The sequence below is a fragment of the Pelodiscus sinensis genome, chromosome 1 (assembly GCF_052426305.1).
Source record: "Pelodiscus sinensis isolate ZL-2025 chromosome 1, ASM5242630v1, whole genome shotgun sequence".
Lineage (NCBI taxonomy): Eukaryota > Metazoa > Chordata > Testudines > Trionychidae > Pelodiscus > Pelodiscus sinensis.
In genome coordinates, this window is record NC_143052.1 from 220075515 (window position 1) to 220090902 (window position 15388).

Consider the following 15388-nt stretch of genomic DNA (forward strand, 5'->3'; position numbering starts at 1 on the left):
GGAGCTGCTGTCGCTGTCACTTTTAGAGAGACAAGGTCCCGCCAGACTCCTTCCTTAGTTTCCAATTCAGTAGATCAGAGATAGTCAATAGGCGGACCAGGAGCCAAATCCAGACACCCAAATACTTTTGAGTGGACCGCAAAAGGGGATGGGGCTGAAGCCATGCTAAGCCATGTGGAGCCATGCCTCCTCCCTAGCAGAAGTTTCCCATCCCTATTCCACCAAGGAGTGAGCAGCTGGGCCAGGCTGTGGGGTGCAGTGTCCATGGGCAGCTGTTTGTGCAGCTACCACCCCATTTGCTCATTCTACTCCCTACAGTGCAGGAATGAGGCAAGTGGGCTGAGGGGTGAACAAGCAGGCACTAGCGGTGTGATGGGAGTCTCTCTGGGCAGAGAGCTATGCTGCCTGGATTATCACGAAAGCAGAAATGCCAAGCTCATCTTGGCTGGGGTGTCTGCCCTGCCGCAGGGACTCAGAGCCCAGGCAAGAGGCGTGAAGCACCAGGCCCCAACTCTTTGCTCTGGAGAAGGAGAGAGGACTGCAAGGAGGGGCTGGTGCTGTGTCTTCCACCATGACAGGGAACAGCATTACTCCCTACCTCAAGAGAGGCTGCGGGTACTCCTACCAGCAACTCCCCTCCCAAATTCCACTTCCTAGTACACGTACCATGGCAGCACATCCCATGTACCTTCCCCTTCAGGCCTCCCACCCCATCAATGTTCTTTTTTGGGTAACTTGAAATCTGGTAAATCTAAGCTGGGAGAGGGGCCATCAGGGCTGGGGGTTATGTGCCTATGATAATGTTATTTTGCAAACTCAAAACAAAGTAAAAGCTTAAAACAGTTTTCTGAAAGTGTTTTAATACTAATTTTTCATCTATTTGACATTTTATCTATGTACTTTCTTAAAACTTTCTTAAAGTTTTTGATGTAATTTATTACATCTTTCTTAGAGTTTATTTTTTGGTTATACATGGTTTGATTTAATTTTTCATTTAATGCTCTAAAAATATAACCAATAGGCCCTGGGTATTTTACACAATATTGTATGTGTTTGTTGAACAAGGGTACTTACGGAGAAAAATGTTTCTCTGGAGTCTGTACCTTGACTATGAAGTTTGGACTTTGACAAAAAATAACTACTCCTGCAGATGAAGTTCTCTGCTCAGCAAAGAAATTAAGCACATCCTAAAAGTTATACATGACCAGAAATGCTTTGCTGAAACTGGATGGGTTTGAACATGTGCTGGGCCGTTTTCCTAAATTGGGGCCTTCTAATACCAGAAGTATGATGAGGGCGAAGAGATGCAATGGTGGGGTGAGACGGCTAAGCATAAAATAATTTTAAAGTGTATGAGTTTGAAAGATATCTTTGACAGACTAAAAGTAGCCATCATTGTGGTGCACAATCGTCTATAATTCATCTGAAAAGGAAAATACAAAACCCAAAAAGCAGCCATTTTTTTTATGTGAGATTGCCAATGATGTAAAGTTTAAAAAAACAAATGAGTTTGTCATGAAAATAGAGAGAGAGAGAGAGAGAGAGCAACCAAGGATAAACAAAGACAGTTAAGGCTTGCAGAATAAAAAGTATATCACAACAGCAAAATTATTACATGATAGCCAAGTGGAGTGTGGATTAAAGAGAATAAAAAGGATTTTTACAAATATAAGTGGGAGTGGAAACACTGGTCTATGTTATGGTAGACTGTGAATTCCTTGTGGGCAGTGACTGTGTCTTTTTATGTGCAGTCCCGGCACAAATGGGCTTCAAACTTAAATGGGAGTCTAGGAGCAAAAGGCATAGAGATAACACATAATAATTAATGGAGAGAAAGCAAGCCCATTAATACATTAGGAACGAAATGAAATTGATGCTAATTTTAAAATTACTTAGATATTTATAAAGCAGCTATCAATGTGCTGAGCACAAATGGCTAAGCTATTGAAATACTTTAGTAATTGGTCTTTAACAAGATAAGTAAGGAGGAAATATATGGACAATTAGGAACTAATGAAGCTTGCATAAATACAGCTGCTGAAAAACCTCAGCTGAGAGGATCCTGGAAAAACTGGATACTGTGTACATACTACAAAATCTGAATGATGTACACTCTCAGGCGTTATGGAATTTTTTTAATGCATTGAAACACTCTGATTTTTTTTTCTGAAAAGCCTTGGAGAATTGGAAAAATGTCTACCAGAAGAATGGGAAAAAATTGCATGTAATCATAATGTTCAAAATTGAAGAGAATGTGCTTTAGCTGAATTTCAGTAAAAAAATTGAAAGTCATGAAAATCTCATAAGGAATTCCATTTGGCTTGTATGCGAGCATTTTCACATGGATTGAAAGCCAGCTGAAGGCTTGTAAATGAAGGCTAATTATATATGACAAAAGGTTGAATTGGAGGCTACTAGGTTCAAATCATATGGTTTTTTTTCATTTCTCTCCCTTTCTTTGATTTAGCAAGCTGTAAATAAACAATTGCTGAAACTAGTTACCCTGGATTTTCGATTCTACTAATCTTCCACTTCTAATTTAAACATACATATTTTTGAATGGAAGAAATAGTGCAGCGGCTTAAAATCTGGAAAACTGAATCAGTGCTATTTTGCATCAAAGGCATGTCTTAGAGCAGTGGTTATCGAACTTTGTGGCCTTTGGGTCATCCACCTCCCCATCCCCGCTCAAAGCAAACCTTTCCGCAGACCGCAGACTGATTAGAGTCACTTACCATTCATGATTCTGCCTGGTTAGGGCATTGGCCTGGGGACATTGGTTCTGGGTTCAAGTCCCGCCCACCCAGGGAGCGTCACTGTGACCACAGCCAGCACCAGTTGCCCCATTAGGAAGGCTGGATTAACGGATGCCCTAGTTTCCAGTTGCTAATGGAAATTTGATGTTAATTACATTATTATTATTTGCTAGTCCTGCAACTAGGGAGAATGGTTTAATTTAACCAGTAAGAAAGGAAATATTAATTTAAATTATTAAACACATTAAGCATTTTAACTTTCTCATGCTAGTTTACCAAACTTCATTTTAAATAAAGTAAAATATTCATTTGTCAAGCACAAAAGTTTTCAACATTGTCTTTATTTATGGCCAGGGTGGCACAGAGGTACCCTTTTTTTGGGTCGGGGCCACTGACGCACAGAAAAATCAGTTGAGGACCGCACAAGTGAGAAGCAAAAAAACCCTCCAAAACCCTCCAACTCTCACTGATGAGGACTGAGGTTCAGGACTTCCCATCGACCAGATTAACTCTTCTGGGGTTAGTGGATTTTGTGCCCTCCTTAGGCTGTGGGATGGATCAAAAAATGAGGGGTTCAGTGTGTGGGACAGGGCTGCCAGTGAGTGGGATAGAGATGGGGATGCAGGATCTCAGTGGGAGGTGGGATTTAGGAGGGGGTGAGAGTGTGAGGTCTGGATGGGAGTAACAAAAGACAGGACTATGCAGCACTTTAAAGACTAACAAGATGGTTTATTAGGTGATGAGCTTTCGTGGGCCAGACCCACTTCCTCAGATCAATATGTGGAAGAAAATTGGCATGACCATATATACCAAAGTGATACAATCAAAAAAAAGTGAACACATATAAAATTGATGAATCAGATTTAAGAACAGAGAAGGAGTGAGGGGGGAAGGTTAGTGTCTATGAGGTAATGACATTAGGGGTGATAATTGGGGAAGCTATTTTTGTAATGGGTGAGATAATTAGCATCTTTGTTAAGACCCATACGTAAAGTGTCAAATTTAAGCATGAATGAAAGTTCTGAGGCTTCTCTTTGAAGTCTAGAGTTAAAATCTCTTTGAAGCAATATGCATGTTTTAAGGTCATTGAGAGAATGGTCAGTCTGGTTAATGGTTAAAATGGCAAGCAACAGTTTTCTCTCTGGGAGAAAGCCTGATGTCTGTTATATGTGCATTAATTCTTTGGCGCGAAGTGTCTGAGAAGTTTGTCCAATATACATAGCAGACAGACATTTTAGGCACATGATGGCATAAACTATATTTCTGGATGAACAGGAATATGTGTTCTTGATCTTGTAACTGGCATGATTAGGTCCAATAATGGTGTCAGCAGAGTAAATATGTGGACAAAGCTGGCACCAGGGTTTAGTCTCCTAGGGTACGTCTAAACTTCATGGCTCTGTCTATTTGTTTGTTTGTAGGTTTGTTCGGAAAAGGGAAATGAAGCCGCAATTTAAATAATCGTGGCTTCATTTAAATTTAAATGGCTGCCCCGCTCTGCCTATCAGCTGTTTGTCGGCAGATCAGGGCAGTCTGGATGCTCCTCTGCTGACATGAAAGCCCTTTATCGACCTCCCCAGTAAACCTCATTCTACGAGGCATAACGGGGAGGTCGATAAAGGGCTTTCAGGTCGGTAGGGGAGTGTCCAAACTAGCGCGCTGAGCCGACAAACAGCTGATCATCTGTTTGTCGGATCAGCGCGGCAGCCATTTAAATTTTAATGAAGCCGCGATTGTTTAAATCGTGGCTTCATTTCCCTTTGCCGATCAGCCTAATCTACATGGCTCCATCGATGGAGCCATGTAGTTTAGACACACCCCTATAGACAACCACCTAACCTCAGGATGATTCTTACCAACAACCACAGGACATACCACACTAATACCAACCCTGGAACTTTCCCTTGCAACAAACTCTTCCCTCAAAATAACCCCATTTTTTCTCTCAAAATAGCACTATTCCGCAATAGCGCCATAACGCGATTATGCAAATGAAGTGCAGGATATTTAAAACCCCGCTTCATTTGCAATTTTGGGTGTCTGCAGGGAGCTCCAGGGAAGCTCTGCTAGTGGAAACTCCAGGGTGCATTGTAACTGAAGCAGAAACTGACCCTCCCCAAGCTCTGTGAAAGAGCAGTCACTGTGCCCTCATGTGAAATGCTATGGTTTCAGTTGCCTTCTGGGACCAGACTGCTCTACTGCTGTTGCTTCCTAGAGTAAAAGCCTGGCTCTTCGCTCCCACTTTGCACTTTCCTTTGCCTCACTGTACTTTGCCCCTCCCAGGGGCATAAAGAAGGAGAAGTCCCATATGCCCTCTGCACATGCACTTACACACCACTTAGGGCCAGGTACATCTTTGGGTCTGATCCAGTTTCACTGCTGTCAGTGAGAGTCTGTCCATTGACTACAGTGGTTTGTTTTTTGTGCAAATTGCCCAGTATATATCTATATCTATATCTATATCTATATCTATATCTATATCTATATCTATATCTATATCTATATCTATATCTATATCTATATCTATATCTATATAAATGTTCTTATACCTTTTCCTCTATGCCATTGATTCTTCCCTAAAGTAAATCTATGACATCACAAATATAAATTGTTTTGTTTAGAATCTACAAACAGTACTGTGGTATGAAAAATAATTGATGTTTTCACAGAATTGTGTGCACATTCAGATGAATAATTCCCTTGGCTGCCTGAAAATTACTCCATTATATTTCTTACTTGTAACATGGCTGCATGCCATAATCACACAGGCAACATAACAGCACAATAAACATATTGGTGCAATTAGCCAAATTGTGTTATTACCATGATAACAATCCGGCTGACTGCAGTCAGTTTTGAAATGCCATGTTACAAAATGAAAGAGGCATCCTGGGAGATAAAACCACCCTCTCTGTCTGTGTAGCAAAATAAAAACCATGTATCAGACTTTCCATCACACACAGTCATGGAAATATCTCCAATATCCCCCAGCTGGAGCGGTGTTGACTCCCACAGCAACATGCCACAGGCTCCCAGCACCGCTGCAGAGATGGGAAAGGAGAACCCTACCCCAGATTCTGCTTGGTTGTGCCAGTGGGTGTCCATGCTTTTTGTGCAGCATTATGCAGCGTGGCCATTTTGCACTCCAGTGGCACAGAGGTACACCAAAGCAGGGGTAGGCAATAATTTTTGCCCTGGGGCCACCCTGAAAGGGGCAGGCCTCTTAAGTCAGGCACTGCTCAGAGTCACTTGTCATTCATACTTCAGATTGGAGCAGCTCCGATGTGTATCTCCCTCTCCTGACCCCTGCTCTGCAGATCTGGGGTACAGAAACAGGGGGACACCCTCCTCTCCCTCCAACCTATCCCCTCCTCTGCACAATGAGCAGGGGAATCTTGGGAGCAGCTTGGCTGCAGGACAGAGCAAAGTGAGGGGAGGGGCAGCTGAACATACACTGCGGGCTGTAAGTATTCTCACACTGCTAATTAGCTGGGTGGGCCAGAGAGAAATGCTTTTCAGGCTGGATCTGGCTTCCAGTCCAGATTTTGCCCACTCCTAAGTAATGGTCTCAACTTGCAGGGGGGGAGGTGTAGGTTGGATATTTGGAAAAACTATTTCTCTACAGGTTGGACCTCCCTGGTCCAACACCCTCAGGACCTGACCAGACCCAAACAAGAGAGTTTGCCAGACCAGGGAAGATTAATCCTGGCCCCCTGCTACCAGGCTCTCCAAGGGAGTAGAGAGCGCCAGCCTCCAGGTTCCCCTTTCAGTCCATCCCTGGCCCTGCTCTGAGCCTGACTGCGCTCCCTGGCCCTGCTGCTGGACCTGGTCCCAGCTCCGCTTCCGGCCTTGCCACCAGCCTCCACCGCTGATTGCATTTGCTGTTGGCCGTTGACCCTGGTTCCTCCTGCTGGCCAGCAACCTTGGTCACCCCTGCTGCTGCCAGACTCCTTCTGGTCCTGACTCCCTCTCTGGTCTAGCAACATCCATGGTCCTGTCGGACCACGGATGTTACCAGACCCGAGAGTCCCAGACCCTGTAGGAGGGTGGAGAAGAACTGACATGGGTTACATAGGTAGGTGGTGGAATCTCCCTCATTAGAGGTTTTAAGGTGAGGCTTGACGAAGCCCTGGCTTGAATGATTTAGTTGGTGTTGGTTCTATTTTGAGCAGGGGGTTGGATTAGATGCCTCCCAAGTCTCTTTCAACTCTCATCCTCTATGATTCTAGGATTTCGAGAACTCATTCTGTTTAGTTTTATATAAAGGAAGATTGAGAAGTGACTTAGTTGAATTCTGTACTCTAAATCTAGCAGGGAAAGCAAGAGCCAACAGCAGGATGCAGAAGCCAGATAAATACAAAGTAGAAATAAGGTACACATTTTTAATAGTAACAACCCTCCCCCACATCAAGTTTTGCTGCCCAGGTCAGGTTCCTTTTTTCTCCCCCCCCCCTTTTTTTTTGCTCAACAAGTTTTGCTATTGGAGGGGGGTGGGCAGATGTGAGGGTTTTTCAAAAATCAAAAAGGGGCAGTGATGCTGAAAAGTTTAGGAACCACTAAAGCGAATATCATTATAGATCTCTTCAACAGCATGATACAACTTGTTCTCCATACCACCCAGCACTAGGACATGATCAGAAAGCATTACACTAGTCTTTCAACCCATTCCTAGTAGGGTTGTGTGACAGTCACAGCAGAAAGGCTGAGAATTGAATGAGCATGGAGAGTGTGTTGCTTTGTCAGTTGTAAAGGTGGCCCGTCTGAGTGGGGACTTAGCTGTATGAGCAGGCTAATGTGACATTTGTCCTACTTTTGTCTATGCTGTACAGTTGTGTTTGGCACATTTCACAAGCAGAAAACTCACTTCAGAGTAAAACAGCCACGCACACACAGACAGCTTTTTGTATATTAGTTTTATTTATGATTAGTTTTGACAAGCTGAGGCAGCCAATAATTATTGTATTGAGTCTGGAAAAAAAACCCTCCTCTTTTTATATATGCCTGTGATGTGGATGTTGCTTTAAATCTCCAGCTGAATATGTAGTAATACCATGTGCTTTTGTAGAAGCACAGCTGAAGTGACCTTTCTGAAGGTCTAGGACAATTCTTTTATCCTAGAAATATGTTGGTTGATAGTAAAATATAAGCAGATAGGCTCATTATTTTTCTGTGCTCTAAATCAGTTTAAAGTATTACATTGTTCTAGACAATTTTTTCTTCTAATTCATTATTATTTGTATTGCAGTAATCTAATCATGAATGAAGGATCCATTATGCTAGGCACTGTACAAATAAATTACAAAAAAGATGGATCTAACCCCACATTGTTTGAAATCGATAGACAGACAGACAGATAGATGGGAGAGCACAAGAAAAGCAAACCAACTAGTACAATAGCCGGTGGCCTACCTTTATGTCAAGTTTTTTGCAAGTGTCACAGAAAGGGAGAGATACAAAGAGGGTGATGTTTTATGGTGGTTATAGGAGTATCACAATACAGCAGCTTTATAATAATTTATTAGAAATAGATGTTGTACAGGTTGATCTTCTGTAGTCCAGCACCCTGTCAACATCTATGGTCCAGTATGATTTTCTTTAGCCAGATGTCCACTTTTCATGGGTGTGGAGAAATTTCCCATGGTCCCATAAAGTTTGTTTACAGCCACCAGTCCGGACTCCCTGTGTGCTCTGTTGTTATTTAACTCTTATTTACCCCTAAATGTCTTCCAAGAGCCTAGTAAGCAGTGGAAGAGATGGTAATGCTGCTGGTAATATTAATCTCCCATAGTTCAGCGAATTCTCTGGTTCGGCACCAGTCAGGTCCCAGAGATGCCAGACTAGAGAGGTTCAACCTGTATTGGAAACTTGTATTCCTGTGAGGTTAAGATTGAGAATGGGGACGATATTTCAGCTTATATTTGTACTCCAAATATTACACTCTTACCTCTTTACACCCTTCTTCCTTGATCACCAGCAACCCATTTCTACCTGTAAATCAGAGAATTCCTTTCTCACTTGTGATGTCTGACTTAGTCTTTGTTTTTTTATTTTTGAGGTGGGAGATTCAGTTCTCAAGTGGTAGCCCACAACTCCTGCCTTCCTTATTGGTTCAACTTATTTTGGGGCTGAATACCTGCTCCTTTCCCCTCTGATCTTCAGGTTATCAGTCCAGAAAGCACTTTTGTCTTTGATGACAGAGGGCTGCTTGATATGGCCACTATTCCTCCCATTTCCAGACAGTTTCTGCAGTTTAAGAAACACTATACTTTTTTTAAAAAAACTAACTGTCTTGTTTTCGAGCTGAAATGCCCCCTGGACTCTTGCACATAGTTGAAAAGACTTGTTCACTAAGGCTGTGTCCAGACTCCATGCCTCCGTCGACGGAGGCATGTAGATTAGCCAGCTCGGAAGAGGGAAATGAAGCCGCGATTAAAATAATCGCGGCTTCATTTAAATTTAAATGGCTGCCCCGATCTGCCGATCAGCTGTTTGTCGGCAGATCGGGAGAGTCTGGACGCGATGCCCCGACAAAGAAGCCTTTCTTCATCGACACAGGTAAACCTGGTTTCACGAGGCTTACCTGTGTCGATGAAGAAAGGCTTCTTTGTCGGGGCATCGCGTCCAGACTCTCCCGATCTGCCGACAAACAGCTGATCGGCAGATCGGGGCAGCCATTTAAATTTAAATGAAGCCGCGATTATTTTAATCGCGGCTTCATTTCCCTCTTCCGAGCTGGCTAATCTACATGCCTCCGTCGACGGAGGCATGGAGTCTGGACACAGCCCAAGTGACTCAGTCTGTAGCTAGGTAAACCTCAGGCAACTTAACACAAAGGTTCATGTTCTGGGCACCCCTGCTGCCACTGAGGTAATATCACCCTGCTAGGTGAGTGTAGGCCCCTTGTTCCCCCCCCAAAGCAAGTCAGTCATAGCCAACTGTCTTCCAGCTAGTGAATCATGTAGGTCCAAGAAGAGAAGACCCCAAAACATATGGAACCAATTTGCAGGTTGTTAAGGAGAATCCCTAGAAGATTTCTAAGGCCAAGTCTACACTAAAAGGGAACGTCGTATCAAGATACATTAATTTCATCGTTGACATACCTTGTTCTGAATTTCCCTGTCATCCCCACAGGAAGCACTTCTGTTGGTGTCCCTTACTCCTCACAGAAGCAGGAAAACCAGCCGCCAACAGGGGCACCCTCTGAGTTCGATTTAGTGAGTCTTAACTAGATTCGCTAAGTTGACAGTAGTGTCAATCTTCCATTTAGTGAAGACATGGCCTAAGATAATGAAGGTTTCCAGAGCTCTTGGGTGAGGAGGATCCTGAAGTCTGAGGTAGGGGAAAGAGTCCTCAATAGAAGTTTGAGGGAAGTGAATGGATAAACCCAACTACGAAGCCCTGTTTTTTTTCTGGTTGGAAACATTTGTTTACCTTGAACAGTCCAAAATTTGGATCCGTTAGAAAAATGTATTTTTGAGTGGTACATGCTCAGTTTATCTTATGTTAGTGATTTCATTAAACACGTTCTTTTAAATACAGAGACATTTATAAAATGCCATCTGGCCCCAAATACTTGGAACAGAGGATATATACCTAACAACAATTTTATTTTTGTGCACTGTTTGACATTTCAAAGAGTAGATTCACCTAGTTTAGAGGTTATACAAATAGAAAAGGCCTTCAGAAGATTATTATTTCCAACGCATCATTATTTATTATTATTAACAACCCAGTATTATTCTAAGATTACTAACCAATGAAAATTTTACAAAGGGAAAGATTGTAGTAAATGTTTTGGGCCCAGTCTTCAAACAAATCAAGTATTTTGGTGTTTAACTCCACCTTTTTGCACACTTGAGGATCAGTCTGATGATTCAGATATGAGATTGATATACCCAATTTTAAATTTTGAGCCCTATATGATAGCCCAATATTTGGATTTCTTCTATCCTTGGGTACAACAGGTTGGGTTAAGACCAGAATGTCAATCTCAGAAATGAATATTCTTGCCTCTGTTAGCTTTTCTCAGAACCTTCTTGTTATGTTTATGTAGTGTTTGTGTTTTACTATGCACTGCATTCCAAAGTATATTTACATTGTAGTTATAATACCCTATGTTTACTTTGTACTTGTGAGTTCATTTTCAGTGTATCTTAAATGTACTAGGCTAAAATGCAAGAATAATACCAATGTGAGCTATCACATTTTCTTATGCTTCCAAAATTGACTTCAAACTGCTAATATGATGATATTTGAAGATGGCAAAAAAGACCATATGTTTCAACCAAAATATTTTTGCAGTAGTATTACCACTGCATATGATAAGCATATTTATCAACATAATTAATCATGTACTTTATCAGCAATTAGTGTGGTATAAAATAGCATCAGTAATAACAGATTTTTGAACAAATTTCTTTTAATACAGTAATAGGATACCACAGGTGTGGGGATTGGGGCACAAGCCTAGTTGCTAATGGAAATTTGCTATATTTTATGTTTTGAATAATACCTACAAAAATATAATTGACAGATCACTGAAATAATCATCATTAAAATTAATCTTGACTTAATGTAAGCATCTAAAGTTGCCTTGGAGTAGATCTAAGTAAAAAATCCTGCATTTCTGAGAAGGGGATTATAACTTATTCTGCTCTTGCATGCAGCTGCGCATGGCTGAATGGCTTGTAAATTAAACAACTCTGATGTTGTCTGCATGTTTAACTGATTTCATAAGCTATAATATGCTATATTCTTGCTCACAGAAAATCAGTATTATGGAGTTCTATAGAATTTTTTCGTGAGGGTGGAATTAGGCAGCTGTGAGGTGACTTAGTATCTTAGGGTGCTTTGAATCAAAGGCAATATAAGAATAAAATTTAGCGATTGAAACAAGACACTGTCACTAAAATCAAGCAAAGGTAGATTAGCTTAGGTTTCAGAACTTTTATTGTACTGTTCTTCATTCTGTACCCAGTATGTTTCTGTTCAGCGATGAATAAAATGGGAATCTGGAATTAAGTGTTCTCTGCTTTTTGTTTACTTTGGCAGGGAACAGATTTTTGAATTGGTTTTTTGTTTACATTGCTGTACATTATGTTTCATTACACATTTTCTTTAACATAAGAGTGACCGTGATTTTTATCTCTGCTTGCATTTTTGTAATATGCTCCAACTCGGTCATTGTGTTCTAATATTTGACTGTGGTATTATGTATTTTCAAAATATTAAAACAGTGGAAGAATCTAAGTAAACTATACTCTGAAATTTGTCAGTTACAGAGTTTGACAACAGCTTTAAAGACATTCATGCATTTATGCTAGCATAACCAATGCACTGTAAATATAGAAGCTAATGACTGTCTTTTCATCAATGCTAATGTCTGCCTTTGTTTGTGTCCTACACAAATATCTGCTCCATGATCCTGTGTGTGCTCATACAGAGTGCAAGCTTGTGAAAGATTGTGTCTAGTTCTTAGACTTGTTTCCTTGCATAGCTTCCATTAACATTTGCACCAGAGTGCAAGCTTGTTGCACTCGAGTACAAACATTAATGGAAGCTATGCATGGAGACAAGGCTAAGAACTAGACACATTTCTCCACATTTATCTCATATATGCTCCTCACCTATTAGACTTGTGAGTAGAGCTGATCAGGAATTTTCTGTCAAAATTATTTTTGATAGAAAATGAAATTCTCCATGAGAAAATTTAAGTTCTGATGAAAAACGTTGATTTTTTTTACTGTTAGGAAAACCTCTAAAGGATTGTTTCCCACCTGGAAGGCTCAGGTCTGTTTATTTATTTTTTTATTTTTTTTATTTTTTTGCTGCTAGGGTGGGAGCAAACTTGACAGGCAGGCAGCTGGGGAGCTGCAGCCGAGCTTGAGGGGCAGCAGGGAAGCTATGTGGCCTCATGTCTACATGTCCGACTACCTCCCTGGCAGTTGGTCTGGAGAGATACAGAGAGCCAGGGCTTTCAGCTTCTGGCAGCCTGCCTAAAAAGCTGTGAATTTTACTTTCTGCTGATAGTGAAATTAACAAGAGCTGTTGGGGCATGCTAAAAATTCAGTTTGGATTCTATCTGTTTCTTCCCTTGAAAACTTTATTTCTGTTTCCCAGCCCGCTTTTTTTGGTTAATGGGCAGTGTTTTAAAGACAGGATGGGGAGCATGGGCTTGTTAACCTTGAAGTGATATGGGCACCCTTATCTTTATCATGCTAATGAAGTGTTTAAGCTACATGTGAAAGTTTTACTCCCACTATTGGACAGGTTGAACTTGAAGTCTGGACTGCAGCCCTGTCTGCCCTGCTTATCAGATTGACTTCCCCAGCTTTCCCTGTGCCGCTAATCACTTTTTAACCTTGTGTTTATGCAAGCAACACATTTTTCCAGTGCTGTACAGGGTCATGCCCTCAGGCCTAAGAGACAGAATCAGCATTTTAGATGCAAAGCTCTTTCTGTTCATAATGAGAAATGTCTTCTGCCTCATTACCTGAAGAGGTACCATTGTCTTTCTGTTTATTATCTATTATGTGTGTTGTTGTATTGCCTAGGAGCCCCAGACCAAGACCACATTGCACTAGGCACTGTACAAAATGGATAGAGACATCAGAGGGCCTTGCTGACAGAGTCATGACACGTTCATACAGATGATGAAATATGGGATATGCTGTGAGTGGGACTGCCAGCTTTCAAAGAATTACTTTTATGAAATATTTCTACCTCACTGTAGGTATGCTTCTGTAGGAAGAGATTTTTACTGATGCTCCAAATATGCATGTGCATCTGTGATGATACAAGTTTCCATGCCAAAGGTTTGTTGGCCATCTTGAGAAACCTAATTGTATGAGATTATATCATGACCACGAGACAAAGGGAATGCTGAATCTTCCTATTGTTTATTTAAGGATGGATTTTGTGAGGTAGTGTTCTGTACAGGCAGTCCCCGAGTTACGCGGATCCGATTTATGTTGGATCCGCAGTTACGAACGGGGCCCTCCCTCTCCCTGGTCTCCAGCAGACCAGGGAGAGGAAGCAAAGCGGCGGAACACGTGGGCAGCGGACAGCCCAGATGCGTCTGGGCTGTCAGCTGGCCGCGTGCTCCGCGGCTTTGCTCTGCTCTGCTCCCCGTTCCCCTGGTCTGCCACATTGGTAATAAGTTTTCCAAGGACTCCAATAGTTCTCCAGGGCCCCAAGCCTCTTCTATGAAGATGTTAAGGAAACTCAAGCTTTTTTTCCCCACAATAGAAGAGACATTTGAGGATGAGGAGGTGAGGGCAGATAAAAGCCCTCAGACTACCTTCTGATCCTCATCATGCATGTGGCCTCCTCCATATGTGACCAGTGGATTTTCAGAATCTCATTAAACAGACAGCAAACCCCCATAGATACTTTGTGAGGATGTCAGAGAATCTCAGTAACCTGTTAGGTCATCTTTATTTTGTGACACTGTCCAAAGTTACCCTTCCTATCAATGAAGCTCTACTGAAACCTGCAAAAAACTATTTGGCAAGCCCTGGCCACAATAACTTCTTAATGTAAGAGAGTCAGTGAAAAGTATTATTTTCCCACCAAGGACTCTGAGTTCCTATTTTCTCATCTTCTGCCCAACTCTCTGGTAGTTGATGTAGTGAACGAACAGGGGAAACAACAATGATACCAAATGACGGACACCAGGAGTGCCAGGATCTTCTGAGGAGAGAATCTTACTCATCGGAAACCCTACAATTCCACATCATGAATTATCAGGCAGTGATGGTCAAATATAACTTTACAAACTATGCAAAAATTATTTTATTAAACACTTTCCTCCAGAGCAAAGTGAGCAATTTCAGGCTAGCATTGCTGAGGGGTAGTTTTACTGCCCAGGAAACTCTTCAGGCAGCTCTGATACTACAGCCTGTTCCCTCTCCACAGCAGTGATGATACACAGAGCATTCTGACTCTCAAAAGAAGTCCAGAATGCAGTGCAGGATCTCCTGTTTGGTAGACTGAAGCTGTTTGTGGAGAATACCAACGTGTCATTGCGTACTACTAAAGACGCCAGGATCACATTTGTTAGGTAGCTCCACTCCTGAGAAAAATAGAAAATTGAATAAATCATAAATGTCTTAGAGATCCCACCTGATGCAATTATCTTGGTTTCTTAGACCGTTAGAATTTTCAAGAAAGAGACAATGGTGAAAGAAAGGTCACCCACCTGACAAAAATCCATAGCAGCTTTCATCTTCAAATTGCCAATTTTGGCTTCATAGTCAAGGATTTGGCACATCCCCTCTCTTTACCTTGCAAGTTGCAACAATTTGCCCGCCTTTCTCACTTTCAGTTGAATGAGTGCTTATCAACAGGGATGAATGGGTGCTACAAATAATATCGTTGGGCTACACTATCCATTTTACCTCCCCCTCACTTTCTCATCCCACTGCCCTGTTCCTCTTCAGGTGACCCCTTTCAAAGGGGTTCTTACTAAAACAGGAAATAAACTCCCTTCTTTGTATAAACAATGAGGAGTCTGGTGGCACTTTAAAGGCCAACAAATTTATTAGGGCATAATCAGTCTGGTTTGTCCAGTGTACATGACAGAGGGACATTTCTGGCACATGATGGCATATATCACATTATTAGATGTGCAC

General features: G+C 41.7%; 1 protein-coding gene across 6 annotated transcripts in view; it reads left to right on the forward strand.

The window, feature by feature from the left end:
• The window catches only part of ARHGAP6 (Rho GTPase activating protein 6), a 478385-nt gene that overhangs the window by 383749 nt on the left and 79248 nt on the right, over positions 1-15388 (forward strand). Inside the window, exon 2 of one of the 6 annotated variants that reach the window (XM_075914954.2) lies at positions 12506-12545. The exons of the other annotated variants lie outside the window; for them this stretch is intronic. The gene's annotated coding sequence lies outside the window, so the exon portion shown is untranslated. The remainder of the gene's footprint in view (positions 1-12505; positions 12546-15388) is intronic. 6 annotated transcript variants of the gene reach the window in all.